The sequence below is a fragment of the Dipodomys merriami genome, unplaced genomic scaffold (assembly GCF_024711535.1).
Source record: "Dipodomys merriami isolate MVZ:Mamm:240054 unplaced genomic scaffold, mDipMer1.0.p SCAF_8, whole genome shotgun sequence".
Classification (NCBI taxonomy): domain Eukaryota; kingdom Metazoa; phylum Chordata; class Mammalia; order Rodentia; family Heteromyidae; genus Dipodomys; species Dipodomys merriami.
This window is the reverse complement of record NW_027206401.1, coordinates 29687958-29710143: the sequence shown is the minus strand read 5'-3', so window position 1 is coordinate 29710143 and position 22186 is coordinate 29687958. Positions and strand designations below refer to the sequence as shown.

Below are 22186 nucleotides of genomic sequence, written 5' to 3'. Positions count from 1 at the left end.
TTATCTTGCCCATGTAATTGTAACCCCTCTGTACAGTGTGTTCACAATAAAAAATAAAAAAAAAAGAAAGAGCAATAGAAAGCCCAGGGATTGGGATAAGATCTTCACTAGACATACAATGGACTAGTGTCTCATGTCTAAAATATACCTGGAACTCAAAAAATTAAATCCCACAACAACAAATCTTCAAAGAAACAACTGCCCAATAAATAAGTGGGCTAAAGACTTACAGAGAAACTTCTCTGAAGAGGAAAGAAGGATGGCCAATAGACACATGAAGAAATGCTCAACCTCCGTAGCCATAAAAGAAATGCAAATCAAAACAACATTGAGATACCCCATCACTCCAGTTAGAATGGCTAACCTACTCCTTTTGTCACTCAGTAGGATATAAATTGGATTCCTTGGGGGGTTTTTTTGGTCAATTGCAGCACTTGAATAAACCACTATGCCTGAGCCTCTTTATTCTCATGGTAATGATCTACCAGTTGAGCCACAGCGTCACTTCCAGTTTTTTGTTTTTTGGCTTTTTTTCTTGTTGTTGTTTGTTTTTGTTTTTTGAGTGGTTAATTGAAGATAAGTCTCACCTCACAGGGACTTTTCTGTCCAAGCTAGCTTCTAATCAAGATCCTCAGATCTCAGCCTTGAGTAGCTAGGATTACAGGCATGAGCCACCAGCATCCAGATAATTTGGATTCTTGAATACATTCTCCATCTTTTCATCTCTTTGTCTACCCAATTCCTCTTGACCCCCAAATCCATTCCTTTCGAGTACCTAAAGCCATATTTTCTTTAATAGATCTATGCTTTGGTATAAGAAAATGGGCTTTTTGTATCTCCATCAGCCATGACAGTAAATATCACTGAATACTGTATTAAAAATATTGTCACAAGCAAGTAGTTATCTCCTGCTGTGATGAGACAATGTTCCCAGCTTTGGAACAGCAAAACTCTTCAGTCTCTATCCACTAAAATCAACTTGACATAAAGATTACTGTAAATATAAAAGAGCACTACAGAATTCATGGAAACATAGATATGCTCTTCAGTTAGTTTGATTTTACTATTTGAGTGGTATGTGTGTGTGTGTGTGTGTGTGTGTGTGTGTGTGTGTGTGTGTGTGTATGAGGGACAGAAAGAGGAGTAGAGAGATAGATTATGTACATGAATAGGCATAAAAGGTTCTTTATTTAGATATTCTATTATTGATTTATTTTCTTCTACATATTTTGCTTCTTACCATTAGTATTCAAAACTATTGATGTTCAAATGATTTGTTTTAATATATTTTATTTTTTTCTCCTTTTGAATTTTAGAGAGTTTCACTCCTTCATACCTGTTTTAGCCTCTCCAGTTTATAAGAAAATTTCCTGAAGAAAGTTTTTTTTAATTGTGTAAAAGTTATATGAGCATATTGAAATTATTATCTAGTGACTGGCATAATAAAAATCAGTGCTCTATCACCCTCAAAACCTACGCTAAAGCCTTGAAATTCTATTTTTAAAACAATCACAATCATTTAAATTTGAGGGTTTTTGAGAAATGTTTTGTCCTTTTCAATTGGTAGCAATTTGATATAAAAAGAAACAAAAAATTAAATAATATACAGAATAAACTTAAAGGAAATAAATGGATAATAAATAAAATAAAATAATAAATAAATAAAATAAAATAAAAAGATATTTCAAGTGTGATGACTCATGCTGAAAGTTTCAAATACTCAAAAGACAGAGGTTGAGAGGACCATAGTTTGAGGCCAGTTCTGGGAAAAATTTAGAAAGCCCTTATCTTAAATATTTAACCGGATGTGTTTGTGCTTATCTATTATCCCAGCTACAGAAGAGGCATAACTAGGAATGTAATGATCTGATGCCAGTTCTAGGCAAAATGTGAGATTCTATCTCGAAGATAAAGAGAGGCAAAAGAGGCTGGTGTAGGTATGGCCCTGAGTTGAAACACCAGTACCACCACCAAAAAGAAAACTTGTCTGTTCACATATTTTAAGAATGACTACATTTACTTTTGTGATTCTATTATGTTCATTGTTTGACTTGCATTATTATTTATTGTTATTAATCTCTTTGTACCTGATTTACAAGGTAAATTTTATTGTAGGCATACATAGTATATATGGAAAGATGGGATATAGCATGTTCTATGTAAGGTTCAGTACCATCTACAATAGTAGTTATCCACTAAGGTCTTGTAATACCTTAATTATCTTATTCATTTAGACTAGCTTTTCCTTTTTAAAGATTACTCATTAGAAAATATTATAATTAATATGAATATATAATTAATATGAAGATCTCTCTGTCTCCCTCTCTGTCTCTCCTTTGGTCAGTTATAGGTCTTGACCTCTGGGCTTTAGTGCTCAAGGCTAATGCTCCACCACTTTAAGCCATTGTTCTACTTCCAGTTTTCTGGTTATTAACTGGAGAGAGCCTCATGGACTTTCCTTTCCCAGCTGCCATCTAATTGTGATCCTCAGATCCTAGCATCTTGAGTAGCTAGGATTACAGGTGTTGAGTCACCAGCACCCAGCTAAACCTTTCATTTTTTAAATTAAGTACAAGCCTCTTTACATGAAATCCCTAGTTTTGTAATATTGTTCATAGCATCATAATTGAACTTCTGAATCTAAAAATAGTTGTATACATACAGTATGAAGTACCACTTTTATATAATGTAGATTTCCTAACCAAAGTAATCTTGAACAAGTAATCTTTATTTATTATACTATGCTGGCTATCAAGTCTAAGGCTTTGTGCATGTTAATCAAATGTCCTACCATTGAGCTTTAGGACCAGACTCTAGGGCAAATATTGTAAAACAAACATCCTGAAAGTCTTAGTCTTCCATCAAATATAAGTATTTCTATGGCCTTGCATACTCTGTGCTTATTTGGGCTCTAAAAGAGACAATTCCATACATATCACAATTCCTTAGATATTTTAATATGTGGAGCTATGACTATTTCTGCAGAACTCTACATCACAGCAAGAACATGAATAATATGACTTGAAGGGATCATGTTATTCTGACATATGATTGAAATCTGCCTAATAGAAATAAAGTGAGTCTGTAGAAGAAATTCTTGAGCTTTTATTCCACAACTTTACCAAATAGCTCTGTACTGAACCTATGATCCAAAAATGTGAGAAAATAAAATGATTGAAGCCTGTCAGCAAAGAAAATCAGCCAGCTAAATGATGATTTCCAGACAAGAAAATTGAATCATGCATCTATACTGCACCATGCCTAAACCTGTTATCTTTATAAAAGAAAAGAAAAAAATGTTACAATAAGTTAGTGAATAAGGTAAAATACCTAAACATACATGTTCCATTTATTCATCTGATAATCAAAGCTTAAGCTATAATTTATGGCTGAGTAATAAAAATAGCCCTAAAATTGCAGTAAAATATTATTTAATTGTTGGAACCACTACTGAAAATGTTTGCTTGTTATTTTATTATATTCATATACATATATTTTTACATATAGATTGATAGATATAAACAGAGATACAGAAATATCACTGTACCAAGTGAAGTCTTGGTTAACTTTGAGTCCTCTAATGCTGCAATTCTAAAACTTATAGGCTGTTAATAAAGTTTCTTCCATTTACCCTACAGCATCGGTCCCAGTCTATCACCTATTTATTGCCTATAATGTAAACTTTGCTCCAGTTACTGTTTCATCCTGTCATCAAGTGTGCCAACATCATCTGTCCGCAAGTGCTTGTGCATGATCCCAGCCTCTTCCCTTTAGCAATGGGTCCCCTCCCCATCTTCTGCTTTCCATCTCTTTAAAAAGATGAGTAATGGGTTTAATATGATGCTATGCTTAAGTTCTCGGAACCCAGGTTGAAATTTGTTTTCCTAAATTTCTACACCACTTAACTACAGAATAATATATATACACATGTTGAAAAATATTGAAATATTTTGTTTAAGATTGTGTTTTGCCATGTTTAAATAGGGATACAGTGAGATGTACAAGATGTTATGTCAAAAATGAACTTTACAAACTTTGGCCATGGGGGGGGTGGAGTGTGTGGGGTGTGTGTGGGGGTGTGGGGTGGTGGGAGATAGGAAGGGATGGGAAGGGGAAACAAAGGAGGAGGCAACAATGCTTGATAAGAAATGTACTCATTATCTTGCCCATGTAATTGTAACCCCTCTGTATGGTATTTTCACAAAAAAAAAAAAAAAGATTGTGGTTTGCTTGCCCTTTAAAGTAAACTACTTTTCCAAACTGGTAAAGCATTGTAGTTGATTTAATAGTACTTGAATTACTTTGATTGCAATCTAAAATGTGATCTAAAATGCAATTATGCAGGTATTTTCTTTTCTTTTTTTATTTTTATTTTTTATTGTGAAAATACTGTACAGAGGGGTTACAATTACATGGGCAAGATAATGAGTACATTTCTTATCATGCATTGTAGCCTCCTCCTTTGTTTCCCCTTCCCATCCCTTCCCATCCCCTCCCCACCCCCCCTACCCAATCCTCCCCGCCCCCCCACCAAAGTTGTAAAGTTCGTTTTCGACATAACGACTTGTACTTCTCATTGTTGCAACAGGTCCACCTGTATCCTTATTAAAACGACTTGTTTTTCCCCTTCCCCTCCACAAATTATACCTACATCAAATACAGTGAAAGCAGGGGTTATACTGTGGGGGGAGGGACATGCAAAGCAACAAAGAAATAATCTTATAAATGCGTTAGAAACAATCCCATGAAAGAAAAAAAAAACATTTGAATACATATCTTAGGGTTCATTTCCCTAACATCACCTTATCTGACCTTTTCTGCTTGACTCAGAGTTTACTAGATATTGCAAATAAGGGAAACCATGGGACCTATGTTTCTTTGGGCTTGGCTTACTTCACTTAATATAATATGCAGGTATTTTCAACCTTTAAAAGTAGTTTGGTTCAAGCTGGAATATAGCTCAGGGGTAGAGCACTTGCCTAGCAAAGTCTTGGAATCTGTCCTCCATGTTAAGGAAGAAAAGAAAGTAAGTGAAGGAAATAAATTATCCATTTGAATGGCGCCTTACATTTTATATTTTCAGAGTACTTAATGAAATAAAATCTCATTTTCTTAGTACATGTCTGGACAGTGTTGAGTAATGACTCTCATTCCTTCACTTTCACAGTAAAACTAGCCATGAACTTCTTCCAAGCTAAATTGTTACTTACTGAAAATGACAATACAAGTTATGGCTAAATTACTAAATTAACCATTCTGTAGTCCCATTGGAGAATATTTATCACACAAATTTGTTAAATGTCAATTACTTAAACATTGCCTTGATTAGATAATCAATCAGCTTTGTAGGAGAAAAGTTTGTATGTTAAAAACCACTTACCCTCAAGAAATTCCTCTGACATTAATGACACTCAGCTTCCTGATCTCAACAAACTGCAACAGAAAGGGAAAAATCACCTCTATTTCCATATGATTAAGATAGTCTTAACCTCTGAGCCTCCTATACTATGAATAGGTTGCATGCAACAGCAGTCATTTATGGTATCAATATTCAGGCAATTTTACACTTACAGCAAGTAATTCATTGAATGAAAGTGGCCTTCATTGCATAGTAAATTTATGAGTGATTGGTTTCTGAAAATGTGAAGGTTTGCTAAAATAATTGTATTCACCTTTTAATTCAAGAAAGATTTCTATGACAGCAAATGTAGCTGTTATTCATCGGAATTGCATATATATTTATATGTATAAATTATAGATATAAATTAAAATATATAAAAATTTTAAACTATTCTTGACAGGCTCGAAATCTTTGCTAATAGGTAAGATGTAATGCTTTACACAATGTTTGTCCAAAGATAATTTACAATTTTTTTATGAATCATAAGTCAAAACCCTGATTGGCAACAAGGAATTTGTAATCTAAGGCAAATAAATTTTACCCCAATTCTACAAAAGAGATCATTTGCAGCTAACCATAACATTGCAGCTCTAATGTTGTGATGTTCAGGATATTACAGACTGTGTTAAAACATTATAAACTTAATAATCTTATATAAAATATGTTTTTTATAGTGCAGTTACAAGGAGGTGTGGAAAAAAGAAACAGTAATTGAGCTTTAGGATGATAATGTTCTGTTGTTATAAAGGTCACATGCCTTTGGCCTCATTCCTGCTTAATTGGGAAAGGTTAATCTTCTTTTATGTTGTTCTTTCAATTTGGAATGAAACTGGAATCTCTACTGGTATTCCTAATCTATCAAAACCTGTGACCTTGAAAAAAGACTACAACCTTTTTCTCTGGAGAGAATCTGAAAATGAGAATTAAAATAGGTCTTCTCAATGGAGACCCACAGCAGCAAGTAATAAGACATGTAAAAAAAGATTATAACACTGCAGGCATTCTGTAATACTTTTTCTAAGTAATACACGGAGTCAAAGATTCATTTATACTTAGTTTAAAAAAAGAAAGACATCAGGAAAAGATGTTAAATATCTTTAAATTGTCTGGAATGGCCTATAAAAATATATACTGAAAACCAGCCATCTTAAATTTGTTTTCTGCCACTACAAAAATATTTTGCACTTAATATATCAAACAGTATTAGCAAAGAATATGGATATCTGTGTGCTTTTCACTCTTTTTTTAAAAAAATCTTTATAATTTAAAGAAATGAGAAGACATTTTAATTTACCAAAGGGTTGCTACTTTTATTATAATAAACACAAAATTAATGTGATAAGGACTGACTATTACTCTGAGAGCAATATTTATCATTGAGATTCTGTTTGGGCCTTGTTGGCTCATGCCTATAATCTTAGCTAATCAGGAGGCTGAGATCTGAGGCTCCAGTTCAAAGTCATCCTGGACACAAAAGTCAATGAGTCTCTAATTACCCAGTAAAAAGCAGGAAGTAGAGCTCTGGCTCAATTGTTAGAACACCAGATTGGAAAACAAAAAAGAGAAAAGTCCTATATTCAAACCCAAATACTAGCATGCAGCACACACACACACACACACACACACACACACACACACACACACACACACACACACACACACATGGAGTTTAGATTCCTTCCTATTATATTTAATATGCTGAGGAAAATATGTATAGTTCTACTTTTATATCACTGTGGAAATCATATAAAAGAGTAAATTCCAATGTTTCTTTTCAATTTCACAATTTACAATCCATAAAAGAATACATACTTGTCTTCCAGAATTTCTGAAAAAAAACTATATTTAGAATAAGAATAAATTTGAGGCAAGTGAGATAAAGTAATTTTTAAAATAATTTGGAATACAAAGTATATAATTTTGATAGCCAATGACACTGTTATATTTATTTTCATATTAAATAACTACCCAAATGAAAATTATTTGCCAATGAAAGAAAAGATGTCAGACATGTGCATTCTTTTATTTTATTTTATTTTATTTTGTGAACATACTGTACAGAGGGGTTACAATTACATGGGCAGGATAATGCGTACATTTCTTATCAAGCATTGCAGCCTCCTCCTTTGTTTACCCTTCACATCCCTTCCCAGCATTCCCCCCAACCCCCCCACCCAATCCTCCCCCCCTCCCCACCAATGTTGTAAAGTTCGTTTTGGACATGACAACTTCTACTTCTCATTGTTGCAACAGGTCCACCTGTATCCTTAAACGATTTGTTTTTCCCCATCTCCTCCACAAGTTATACTGACATCAAATATAGTGAAAGCAGGGGTTATACTGGGGGAGGGACATACAAAGCAACAAAGAAATAATCTTATAAATGCATTAGAAACAAATGCATGAAAGAAAAAAAACATTAAAATACATATATCTAAGGGTTCATTTTCCTAACATCACATTATCTGACCTTTTCCGCTTGACTCATACATATACTAGATAATGCAAATAAGGGAAACCATGGGACCTATGTTTCTTTGGGCCTGGCTTACTTCACTTAATATAATTTTTTCCAAGCCTTTCCATTACATTTTTTGAGTTCCAAGTATATTTTAGATATGAGACCCTTTTCCGTTGTATGGCTAGTGAAGATCTTCTCCCAATCCGTGGGCTTTCTATTGATCTTGCTAGATATGTCCTTTGCCATGCAAAAGCTCTACAACTTCATGCAATCCCATGTGTCCAACCTTTCTTTGATTTGTTGTGTTTCTGGGTCTCTATTCAGAAAATTTCAGTCTGAGCCAAGGAGACCTAGGGTTTCTCCTATCCCATCCTGTAATGTTTTCAGAGTGTCTGCTTTGACTTCGAGGTCTTTGATCCATTTGGAGTTGATTCTGGTGCAGGGTGATATATATGGATCTAGCTTTAGTTTTCTACAAGTAGTTAACCAATTTTGCCAGGACCATTTACTGAAGAGGCTGTCTTTCTTCCATTCTATTGTTTTAGCTCCCTTATCGAAGATTAGATGGCTATAGGTCTGTAGGTTCATTTCTGGGTTTTCAATTCTATTCCATTGGTCCTGGGGTCTGTTCTTATGCCAGTACCAAGCTGTTTTGATTACTATGGCTTTATAGTAGAGTTTGAAATTTGGTATTGATATTCCTCCAGCAGTGTTCTTTCTGTTGAGGAGCGTTTTTGCTATTACGGGTCTTTCATTGTTCCATATGAATTTTTGGATTGCCTCTTCTATTTCCTTGAAGAATGAGGTTGGAATTTTGATAGGTATTGCGTTGAATTTGTAGATAGCTTGGGAAGTATTGCCATTTTCATGATGTTAATCTTGCCAATCCAGGAGCATGGGAGGTTTTGCCATTTTCTAAGTTCTGTTTTGATTTCCTTTTTCAAGATTTTAAAGTTTTCATCATAGAGGTCCTTCACTTCTTTGGTTAAGTTAATTCGTAGATATTTAATTTTTTGTGGGGCTATTACAAATGGAGTTGCTTTCCTAATTTCAGCCACACTTTTCTCATTGTTGGCATACAGAAAAGTCATTGATTTTTGGGGGTTAATTTTATACCCTGCTACTTTGCCAAAGTTTTGAATCAACTTGAGTAATTTGGGATTCTTTAAATACAAGATCATGTCATCTGCAAAGAGGGAGAGTTTTATTTCTTCTTTCCCTATTTGGATCCCCTTTATGTCTGCATCTTGTCTTATTGCTGTAGCTAGGCATTCTAATACTAGATTGAAGAGAAGTGGAGAGAGTAGGCATCCTTGTCTTGTTCCTGAGTTAAGAGGAAATGGCTTTAGTTCTTCACCATTGAGTATAATGCTGGCTGTAGGTTTGTCATATACAGCCTTTATTGTATTGAGGAATGTTCCCTGGATTCCTAATTTTTCCAAAACCTTCATCATAAAGGGGTGTTAGATCTTGTCGAATCCTTTTTCTGCATCTACTGAGATAACCATGTGGTTCTTATTCTTGCTCCTGCTGATGTGATGAATAATATTAATTGATTTGTATATATTGAATCAGCTTTGCATCCCTGAAATGAATCCTGTTTGATCGTGGTATATGGTTTTTTGGATGAATTGTTGAAGTCGATTGGCCAAAATTTTGTTGAGAAGTTTTGCATCAATGTTCATCAAAGAAATGGGTCTATAGTTCTCTTTCTTTGATGAGTCCCTGCCTGGATTTGGGATGAGGGTTATGATGGCTTCATAGAATGTGTTCAGTAGTGAACTTTCTCTTTCAATTTCATTGAAGAGTTGGAGGAGAATTGGTGTGAGCTCTGCTTTGAAGGCCTTGTAAAATTCTGCTGTAAAACCATCTGGTCCTGAACTTTTCTTAGCTGGGAGGTCTCTTATTGCTGTTTCTATTTCAATGCTTGATATGGGCTTGTTAAGATGGTTTAACTCATCTTGGTTTAGTTTTGGCATGTCAATATCTGCTAGGAAAAGTTCCATTTCTGTCAAGTTCTCAAACTTATTAGCATAAAGTTTTGAGAAGTATTCCCTTATACTGTTCTGAATGTTGGTTGTTTCCATGGTGATGTTTCCATTCTCATCTCTGATTTTATTTATTTGGGTGTGTTCTCTTCTTTTTCTGATAAGATTTGCTAAGGATCTGTCAATTTTGTTAATTTTTTCAAAGAACCAACTCTTTGTTTTGTTGATTCTTTCTATAGTTTTTTTGGATTCTCATTCATTTAATTCTGATTTAATTTTAATTATTTCTTTCTGTCTACTGGATTGGGGTTTATCTTGTTGCTCTTTTTCAAGGAGGTTTAGATGTGTCATTAAATTGTTCCTTTCAGATCTCTCCAATTTGTTGAGGTAGGAGCTCAGAGCTATAAACTTGCCTCTGAGTCAGACATGTGCATTCTTAATGTTTGGTTTTCCATGGTATATATGTATTTTTATTTTTTAACAAAACTATAAATACTTTGAAGATTCATTGCAAAATTTCCATTTATGAATATTGATTATATTGATCATATCCAGTCATCCAATCATCTTTCTCCAACATTGTTTGGATACTTTTGAAACCACTCAAAATTATTCTTGTAACTCCAAATTCAATACTCTTGTGATTTATAGGATTATTCATTTAAAACCATAATAGAGAATGCTTTTAAAAAATCCTCCCATTCTAAAATTTTTATCCTTAGACTGATAATTATGATACCCAAACTTAAACTTACTTACTATCAACAATAAAATTACCTATCTTATTATCAACAATAAAATTGCCTATAAAGAACCTGTATACACCTCACCTCAGTTAGAATGGCAAAAATCAAGAACTCTTATAACAACAGATGCTGGAAGGGACGTGGACAGAAGGGAACTTTACTTCATTGTTGGTGGGAGTGTAAACTTGTCCAACCACTTCGGAAAGTAGTATGGAGGTTCCTCAAAAGACTCCACATAGAGCTCCCCTATGACCCAGCAATCCCACTTTTGGGCATTTACCCAAATGTTTACAAACAAGACCACAGTAAAGCTACCAGCACAACTATGTTTATTGCAGCATTATTTACTATAGCTAAGATATGGAACCAACCCAGATGCCCCTCAGTAGATAAATGGATCAAGAAAATGTGGTATATATACAGAATGGAATTCTATGCCTCCATCAGAAAGAATGACATTTCCCCATTTGTTAGGAAATGGAAAGACTTGGAAAAAATTATATTAAGTGAAGTAAGCCAAGTCCAAAGAAACATAGGTCCCATGGTTTCCCTTATTTGCAATATCTAGTATATGTATGAGTCAAACAGAAAAGGTCAGATAAGGTGATGTTAGGAAAATGAACCCAAAGATATCTATTCAAATGTTTTTTTTCTTTCATGCATTTGTTTCTAATGTATTTATAAGATTATTTCTTTGTTGCTTTGTATGTCCCTCCCCCACCCAGTATAACCCCTGCTTTCACTGTATTTGATGTTGGTATAATTTGTGAAGGGGAAGGGGAAAAACAAGTCGTTTAAATAAGAATAATAGAATAAAATAAGATTAAATAAGGATACAGGTGGATCCCCTGCAACAATCAGAAGTACACATTGTCATGTTGAAAACAAACTCTACAACTTTGGTGGGGGGGGAGGATTGGTTGGGGGTGTGTGGGGGGAGGATGGGAAGGGATAGGAAGGGGAAACAAAGGAGGAGGCTACAATGCTTGATAAGAAATGTACTCATTATCTTGCCCATGTAATTGTAACCCCTCTGTACAGTATTTTCACAATAAAAAATAAATAAAAATTTAAAAAAAAGAACCAGTATATTTTTGTATCTGTTCCAAATAAAGTATGAGAAATTTTGTAATTATATTTCAAGGTTTATTCATTTTAAATATGTCTATTCCAAAATTACTGTTAGAAATTTAAGTGACCAAAGCTCAAACTCAACTAACTCAAAAGAATCTATATTTAATTTCAAAATTTATTCACTGGTGGTCTTTAGGAAATTAATTAACCTTTTCAAGCTTCCATTTCCTTACATATAACTTTGGGATATAGAAAAAATACTCATAATCAATCTGTTTTAAAGATCAAGGAAGTAATACAATATGGATAAATTGAATAAGAAGATACTATGCACATATCTACTTGATAAATATACTTCAATATTTTCAATAATTATTTGGTATAAATCTTAAAAATACCTTGTAAATCCAATGAATAAGCTTTATATTTACTACTGAAAAAGTAAACAAATTATCATATATCCTCAAAACAATACTTAAGATAAATTTGGCTAGGATGATAAATTTGTTTGAGGGGGTTCTTATAGCTCAAATCAACACAAATAATATAAATATTTACTAAAGGATATATAAGGAGGACAAAACTCTGATATCTTCATTTCAAATATTCCTCAAATAGCAAGGGTAACTATGATAATCTGAAAATGGTGGATGATGGGAATAGTTACATTATTTCCCCTTATTTAGAAGGAAACCAGTCATTTTAACCAGGCAATTTTCTTATGATCTGCGAATTACACAATGTGCTTTACCTGTATTAATTCATTTAACTCTTCCAGTAATCCTTCTTATACTTCAGGGGAAAATGACTCCAAATACTTAAATTACACTCAGGAGGAACTCCCATGTTGGTTAATTGAACAAATATCTATTAAGAGCCCAAAATATACTCCATGTCCAGTTAGATGTTCAAGTGAGTCAATGTCGGCATTGACCTATACATCATCAATATCCAACAGCCACCAAATGTATTATTGTTTACTTTAGCAAAAGTTTGCAATGTAGTCTCTATTGTTACTTTATGGAGAAACAGGGCCTGTCAGTTTAGACTTCATACTATTTCTCTTAGATATAGTTAATATTGAATCCTTGTTTCCATATAAGCTTACAGGATTCATAGGTATTTACATTTTTGCTCCACAGATTTCACAATTTGAAATAAAAATAAGACAACACTACTATTGACATTCGATATTTAATTTGAGCAGATCATGAAAAAGCCTAAGAAACACAGGTATGTGTAGCATATGTGGGCTTAGTTGGAGAATGGATTTTTTAAACTTGAGGAGAGAACAATTGTTCCTTACACACAAATGTACTGACATTTTGAACTTAATTGAAAGTGAGTATGCTATAGGAACAGACTTAATTTCCTATGAAAGATGGTGTATGTTTGTTTGGACAGTTTAAATTTTCTTACAGTTAGGTAAAAGTGCAAGGTGAAGGTCTCTTTTATATCATTGATCTAACCAGCTAAGGCCTTTGGAGTCACCCAAATTGGATAGCCCCAAGGACAGGCATTCCAGAGAATATTTTATGAGTGTTCTTCTGGAATTGCTTATTGTGGCAGCCCAACTGTTGTTTGGGTTGCTCTGAATAGTGGACTGAATGTTTTCCTGTTTTTAGCTATTTCCCAGAGTAACTGTTGTTCACAAAATATTCCCATAGGTGATTTCTTTCTTTTTTTGACAAAGTAATGTGCAATGTTATGGCCTTACAAAGTTATAACACCTTGGCAATAAATTTTAGTGCACAAAGATAAAACAACATGAAACTCAACTAACCTCTAAAAAATAATTCTGCTCAGCAGGGTTTTCTCTTTCATGATAGCCAAGATTTTTTTTTTACTTTTTGTGAAATGACTATAGTCATAGGTTATAGTTTAGATAATTATACATCCTTTAAAGGAAGAATCAAATATCTCTCCCAAATCGCTCCCCAAAATAATCAAATAATTGATTAATTCCTTTTTTTCTTACTAGTTTGGTTACTTCTCCCTATCAAAACCAGATGGTGAACTTTGAAGTTGCTGCCAAAATATAAGGATATGAGATATGTATATGTGTGAAATATACATCTATATATATTCAATCTGTACATATTCAGAAAATAAAAGATCTCTCCAATTATAATTGAAATTATTTTGTCCTTTGTTATTCTGATCACCAGTACACACAAACATAGGTCTACTTAACTTCTTTTTAATATCTTTGATAATGTAATGCTTATGTATCTACTTGTGTACTTAAAATTCAGAAATTTTTCATGAAAAAAGAGAATATTTATATCCCAACTCCCTGCAGGACCCTTTTTATATATCCTATTTTGTCAGTTAAATGGAATATTTTTTCACAATGTGTATCCCAAAGGCTCACAGTGGGAAATAAAATACAGCCTTAAAAAGAGAGACAAGATTGATGCATAGTTACTGTTGCTAAGTCCTGGCCCCTGAGCTAACATGGAATTGCATACTGATTAGGTGTTCTGCTCTTTCACCTCTTACCTTTTGAACACTATAAACCCAATTGCCTAACACCTAATGCCATCCTTGCTTCACCAGAGTCCCGGCTCTAATGGTGCTGTGATAGTTGCAGGGTTTGTGCCACTTAGAAAAGTCAAGCAAGCAGTCACTGGTGAAGTAAAGCTTTAGTTAGGTTCTTCAGGATGAATAGAAATTAACTAGATGAGGAACTTTCTCTTATGGGTGAGGAAAGCTAATCCAGGAAGAGCAGCAAGCATGTACAATGTCCATTCATTGCAGTGAGTATGGTCAATATGAAGTACCCTAACAGGACACTACTGTAACTGCAGGTTAGCATGGAAAGTGCAAATGAAAGATGAGGTGAGACAGGAGTGAAGGATCCTAGCCTGGCTGAGCTGTGGAAGCTTAATGATGATTTTGCTTTCTATGTTAATAAAAGAGAAAATAGAGCAGGGCACTGGTGGCTCATGCCTGTAATCCTAGCTACTCAGGAGGCTGAAATCTGAGGATCGAGGTTCAAAGCCAGCCTGGGCAGGAAAGTCCATGAGACTCTTACCTCCAATAAACCACCAGAAAACCAGAAGTGGCTCTGTGGCTCAAGTGGTAGAGCACTAGCTTTGAGCTGAAGAGCTCAGGGACAGCGCCCAGGCCCAGAGTTCAAGACCCCCAACTGACCAAAGGGGGGAAAAGAGAGAGAGAGAAAAAATAGATTAAGCAACATGGTAACAGGAAAGTGACAGGGAGATTATGGACTTGAGGCTGAAGTGTGAGTTCCAGTGAGAAGCTTTTCAAGAGGACCATGGAGGTGAGAACATAAGAAACAGGTACCAAGAACACTTTCAATTGCAATTGAGAGAGATAATTAGGTCGATACATGGAACGCTCAGTGAGAAGTAGAAAATCCTTCTTCTGATTAGAGAACTGTCATGCAATGATTATTGGATTTGTAATTAAGGCAATAGAAATGTGGTGATTCCCACAAAGGCTGTCTCAACACTAATATTTATATATTTTAAATAATTAGAATAATATTATACTTATGACAGCTCAAGATTTCATCTATTTTTTAAAAATTATCCTTTAAATATGTCTAAATGAACTCACACTTTTACCCTGCTATGCTCATAATTTTCCTTTATTTTCTGTCTATTATTTAAAAGAGAGATTGGTGAAATATAGCCCTGTGTTTAAATACTATCCTTAGTCTGTATTGGTAAATAAAGTTCCATTGGGATACATCCATAATCATTCATTCCCCTATTAGCTCTGGCTTCTCAAGCTACATCAGGATGGAACAGTTCCAACAAAAGCAGCAGCCTACTAAGTCTGAAATATTTACAATTTGGCCTTTTACAGAAAGAGTTTGCTGCCTCTCTAATTCATAGATTATGCTTTGCCTTGGTTTTTCCTTCACTAAGTGTTATTAGATAAAGTCATTTATATTCTGCCTTGCAAATAACACCTGATTTATTTTGACTTTAGAATTTGATCTTATGCACAGGTCCATAAACACTAAAGCCTAAATACATAGCAAGCAAATATATTTTTTTAAACTATCTTCTCTCTCATTCCCTGCCTCCCATCCCACCCAATCTGGAAGAAATAGTTTTATTGTAAATGTTCACAGAGTTCACAAACTATGTAGCTTAGAATGATGATGACTATGATTGTGAAGGTTAAAAGGTGTTTGTGACTTTAGCTAAGTATAACTAGGCCACAGCATTGTGAATTTTCTGTAGTTACTTAATTGCAATAAAGAAATATTTGGGGGAAAACTATCTTCTACCTTATCTTGATTTTTTATTTCTTTAAAATGAACATTTTTTTAATTGAACAGACACCTTGGAGAAAATATCATTCCAGTTCACCCTTCTCTTTTTTTCAAAACTGGGGTTCTTTTTATTACCTTTAAGTATTTGTAGAAAGGAGTTGTCATTTATTATTTTTTAATTTTAATTTTTATTTTTTGTGAACATACTGTACAGAGTGGTTACAATTACATGGACAAGATAATGAGTACATTTCTTATCAAGCATTGCAGCCTCCTCCTTTGTTTACCCTTCACATCCCTTCCCAGCACCCCCCGTCAATCTCCCCCCCTGCCCCCTGCACCAAAGTTGTAAAGTTCATTTTCGACATGACAACTTGTACTTCTCATAGTTGCAACGGGTCCACCTGTAACCTTAAACGACTTGTTTTTCCCCATCTCCTCCACAAATTATACCGACATCAAATATAGTGAAAGCGGGGGATTATACTGTGGGGGAGGGACATACAAAGCAACAAAGAAATAATCTTATAAATGAGTTAGAAACAAATGCATGAAAGAAAAAAAAATTTAAATACATATCTAAGGGTTCATTTTCCTAACATCACATTATCTGACCTTTTCTGCTTGGGAGTTGTCATATATCAAGGCAGTTTTTGAGTTCAATCTTCATCAATGTCACCTCTTCCAACATTCTTATCCATTACTCCCCTACTTTTGCCTTCCCTTTCCTTACATATCTTAATTTTGTAGGGTATACATTTGTCTACCATATTTCCCATGATCCTACCCCACCTTTTTCAAGTACCCGCCTCTTGGTGCTTATTTGGTTGAACTTTGACTCTACCTTTCTAAGAAATTACACTATTTGAGTTCTCCTTAGACCCTGCCATATTTGTTAATACATTCACACTTATTCTGATATATATTCACCATTAGAGAACCTCGTATGCATCCAAAGCTCATTATAACTCTCAGTTTTTAGTATGTACATTCACATTAGTGCATCAGCTGCTTTATTAAGATATTTGGAAAATGCCCATTTGTAAAAGTGTGTACAGAGGCTAAATGCTTTATTGAGAAAGTCAGTTAAAATACTTTATCTCAGAGATTATAACAAAGTATTGACATGATGTGTGCAGAGTATTCTACCACATAACTTTGAAGATGCCAAAGAACTCAAACAGAATTTCTTTTCAATAATTTCAGTACAAATATTTAGACATAAGTAAATTCTGGTGTCTGTTATCTTTCATGTGTAATTTGTTTATTGTATTTTTTTGGGGGGGGGTCCAGTCATGGGGCCTGAACTCTGGGCCTGGGCGCTATCCCTCAGCTCTTCAGCTCAAGGCTAGTGCTCTACCACTTGAACCACAGCACCACTTCTGGCTTTTTTCTTTTTTGCTTATGTGGTGCTGAGGAATCGAACCACGGGCTTCATGCATGCAAGGTGCTCTACCACTGAGCCACCTTCCCAGCCCTGTATTTCTTGTGTTTTTAGTTTTGGAAGTCAAAATCAAGTTCACATAGGGAAAATAATCAAGATAAAACTTTCTTATAGGATGGAAAAATTTTAATGAATATAAATCATTATTTTTCACCTCTTCTCTATAGCTTGAAGGTTTTTTCTTAATGAGTATATAGTTCTTAAAATATGGTTTGTTGTTGGGAATGACCAGCAGGCAATGAAAAAAAAAAGTGAAATTCTTTTCATTACCTTAATGTATCTATAATATCTGAACAAATAGGAAAATACAATAGAAATTTAGTATTACTACTTTTAATCAAATTTAATTGTTTTATAAATGATTAAATAATAACAAACATCAAAATATCTTTTATACCTAAAAATCTTTGAAAAAGGCAGTATTCTTTAGCATATGCTTTAGATTAATTTGAAAAAAACCTGAGTATTTTATTCACTCACAAGTTAATTGTCACATAGTCTGAGTAAGACACAGTAATAGTATCCAAAAATATCACAATGTTAGACTACAATCCTATTTTGATAGACCATATAGTATATAGCAAATAATTGGTGTTTATGAAACATTTGTAGGTTGGGTATAGACAGCACAAATAGGAGGATTCCTATCTAGGCCATCCCAGCATTAAAACAAACCAGACACTGACAATAACTAAATTAACAAGGGAACGGAGATGAAGCTCAAGAGGTAGAGTACTGTCTAGTAAAAAGCCTGCCGAGCCTTTGTGCCTAAGCACAAGACCCTAATTTCAATCTCTAGTACTGCCAAAAAACTAACATGTATGCCTTTGAAATTTAGTTCTTACATCTATTTTTTTACACTGAGAGTTATGTAGGAGAAATCTTATGATAAATTATTTTATTTGTTGGCACTTTTTTATACAAATGTTCTCCGAATGTACTAAATGACCATGCTCTTGGAATGACCTCTGATAATTTCACATTCTTCTTTATTTTCCACTGTTTTGGAATTAAATAGCTCTCCATTAAAAAGAGACTCTGCAGAAGATCTCATGTTCAGAACTCTATAACTTCTAAGGTGAAAATGCACGATTACATCATATCCAACTACTTATTCAGAACCTATTAAATACCCTGTTTTCATATCATTTCTTCAAAGCAATGTGTCAAAATCTTTGGGCTCTCAAAGGTTTCTTTTCTGCGAGCTGACTTTCTACCTGTGTATAAATTTGGATACAAGAATGTGAGACAATGAATTAGTCTAAAGTCAGACATTCTAAAGTTATCTCCAAATGAGTTATTTGAATGGTCATTGTTAGACTTATGAAGCGGAAAACACCAAAAGAAAAGCCAAATTTCTTTTAGGTCCTTTGTGGACCTGTACTGGACAGATTTTCCTTATCTATTCCTTATAATTATCAATCATTTCTTAGGATCATCATCACAGCATGCATCTCCAGCTACTGCTGAAATGAGTTTTACTGTTAACACTCTGGGAGTTATTGTACAGAATATTATCACTTTCTGAAACAATGTAACATTTTTTTAAAAGTCAAGCAAGATGTTTAAGCTTGAAATTTTCACAAAAATCTAAAGATGGAAATGTAAAAGACCTGCAGATTTTCTTCCAATGTGTAGATGTAAATGCTAATGAAATGTTCTTTAAGACAGATTTAAATTAAACCATGAGCGATCTTCAATTATTGCATGAATGTTCAAGAAGGATTGGAAGTATAACTACCATTACGATAAGAGAGCAGCAAGGTGCTGATGGACTGCATTCAAATACTGGAACTAGACTTATGGTAGTCTGCCTTTCTCTGCATATTAATGATGACAGGTGGTGTTAGAGATAATTTTAACCAGATTATGGTGAGCTGTATTCTGACTTAAAGACTTTTTCACTGCTTTGCTTGAATAGAGTATGACTGAACACACTTTAAAATTCATTTCTTTCTCAAAAGCATCTGAAGGATTTTTGTGTGAGAAAACTGAGGAGATACTTACATTTTTTCCTAAATAAATAAATAAATCTTTGAGAAATTGAAAGCACTGTTTTTTTTTTAAAAAAGGGCTCCTGAGACAGCTACATGAAGATAGCTTTTGCTACTTGCCAAATATGAAGATGTGCATTAAAAGCACCAAAGAGCAAACCAAATATGTGTGTGTGTATGTGTGGGGTGTGTGTGTGTGTGTGTGTGTGTGTGTGTGTGTGTGTGTGTGTGTAAACATTGCATCAGAAAAGAAGTATTTGGCAAGATATAGAAATTATTTGGTCAAGGAAGTAAATGTTTTGCTGTTTAAATGTTATAGGAAAATTTCACAAGGCTAATTCTTAAGCAGACTTTAAATCAAATCTAAATCATGTAATAAATTCAGTTGTGCAAGCACAGTAAAAAAAAAAAAAGATAATCGGACTTTGACAGGCTTGATGAAGGCCCAATTTCACTTGGTAAAGCCATAGAAGAAAAAGTATAATCAACATTCTCAGATACCAGTTAGAAACCAATTAAATATTGCCAATGCTATGACTTAAAATGACCAGGCAATAATTTCAATTTCTAATGAAAGTATATGCATCATGATAACAAAGGAAGTAAATACTAATTTAGGACCAGTTTGTAACACTCATTATTATTTAACAATCGTTTCTGTCTCCCATGCCATCTTCTAAATACTGTGCACATGTGAATTCATTCATCCATTGCAATGCTGTGAAGGAGGCACTGTTAATATCCCTATAGTGTTTCTCCCATACACATGACTTCCATCTACAGACAACTGTAGTTCCCCACCACTCAGATATTAATTTAGTCAGGCTTGTGCATAACACAGCTCTTTGACCGTAACAGTATCCATGTACTGAATTGCGTAGTGCCACCCTTTGAACTAAAAGTGCTTTACAAGGACTGAGTTGTGATTTCCAAACAAAAGTAGAGAATCCAGAATCAAAAGGTAAGAGGTATCTCTCAGAAATCTGAAAGCATTTAAAAATGCATCCCACAGAAAGCTTTTTCAATTAGTGATGGATTTTATTTAATCTTTAGCCAAAGCGAGCTACTGTGTGCATGACTTTTAGTCTATAATCTCGAGAGAACTAAAAATATTGGTAGCACTAGCTCAAATTGATTGCTAATGCTGTAATTCCCTTGAGAACCTACTCCAGATTTCTGATTGTCTCTACAATCCTAACACTACCTGGACATGGCAGACAAGGGAAATGGCCATCTCTTCTCGTCACTGTCCTTTGTAGGTTACTGCTGAGATCTCTGCTTCTCCATGTCTGAAAGACTCTTCAGTTCCCATTAGCTATCTTCTACTATGTGCAACCTGAGAGAACCAAGAACCTTCTTTAAGGCCACATATAACCCTATGTGCCTGCACCTACCTGTTCACTCTTCCTGAAGTGGCACTGCCCCTGCCTAAGCCACCAGATAACAAACTCTCTCTCTCTCTCTCTCTCTCTCTCTCTCTCTCTCTCTCTCTCTCTCTCTCTCTCTCTCTCTCTCTCTCTCTCTCTCCTCTTTCTTTCTCTCTGTCACTCTCATGGTTTTTCTTTCTCCCTTTCTGCTTCCCCCTCTTTTTCCTCTCTTCCTCCCACCTCTTCCCTCCCTTCTTCCCTGCCTTTCTCCTTTTTTTCTCCCTCCCTCTCTCTCCCTCCCTTTCTCTCCCTCTTTTTCCCTCTTTCCCTTTCTTCCTCTCTCTCCTCTTCTCCTCCTTCCCCCTCCCATTTCTCCCACTTTTTCTGTCAATCACTCTACATCTATTTCTCTGATATGTGGGAGAGAATGTCAGCATTTTCTCCCATGATCTGGTAAAACCTCAGTCAATGCTAATAAATATTTTACAGAGAAATTCAGGACCTAGAACAAAACCCCAGAGAACTGTTCAGTTTATTCTAGGATTCTGTCTTTCCACATTCTCCCCTGAATCATGGAGCACAAAGCCAACTTTCTGCAAAGGGAAAAAGGGAAAGGGAAGAAGTGGTAACCACAACACAGTATTCCTTCTTGTAGATATGATGCTCAGCTATGTGATTCATCTCTTTTTTTAAAAAAAGTTCAGAGAATATTTTCCATATTCCTTTTAACAGATGAAAATGTCCTTATTAACAGGTATAATAAAAGATCCTTAAATGATTTTGTATTAATGTTAGTTCATTGTTAGATTATCAAAGAATGCTATTTTAAAATGTTCTATTCAGCTGGGTTCTGATGGCTCACAGCTGTGATCTTAGCTACTCAGGATGCTGAGATCTGAGTATTATGGTTCAAAGCCAGCCCAGGCAGAAAAGTCTCTGTGAACCTTATCCTTAATTAGCCACTCAAAAACTGGAAGTGGCACTGTGGGTATAAGTGATAGAATGCAAGAATTAAGTGAAAAGCCTCAGGGATAGCACCCAGGCCCTGAGTTCTAGCCCTATGACTGAAAAAAAAATTAAGTGCTGTATTTAGTAAAATTAAATATTTGGCATAAAGACTACTTTTTCTAAAGCCATTTATAAATAGAAAGAACTAGGATTCCTTGAAGCAAAGGCTACTGCTGGACCCAAACAAAATGAGCCTGGAGCATCTGGTGCCTGTAGGCACGATGAACATGGTGAGTACTCTCAGGCAAGTTGGGTATGTCAAAGGGACATAGGAGCCAAAATGTCCAAAACAAATCAATTGTAGCAACAAAATAAATAATGGTATTGGATTGTACCATAACATTGATGATGATCACAAGTGGCTAAATCATAATGATATAGAAGAAAATATATGCCTACCTTGTGTAGAAAATTTTCAAAAAAATTATGTAGGTATTCTACTCTCAGAAGA

General features: G+C 34.6%; 1 protein-coding gene across 2 annotated transcripts in view; it reads left to right on the top strand.

Moving 5' to 3' along the window:
• Nkain2 (sodium/potassium transporting ATPase interacting 2) overlaps positions 1 to 22186 on the top strand; it is an 877560-nt gene that overhangs the window by 551427 nt on the left and 303947 nt on the right. The gene's annotated exons all lie outside the window — the stretch shown is intronic.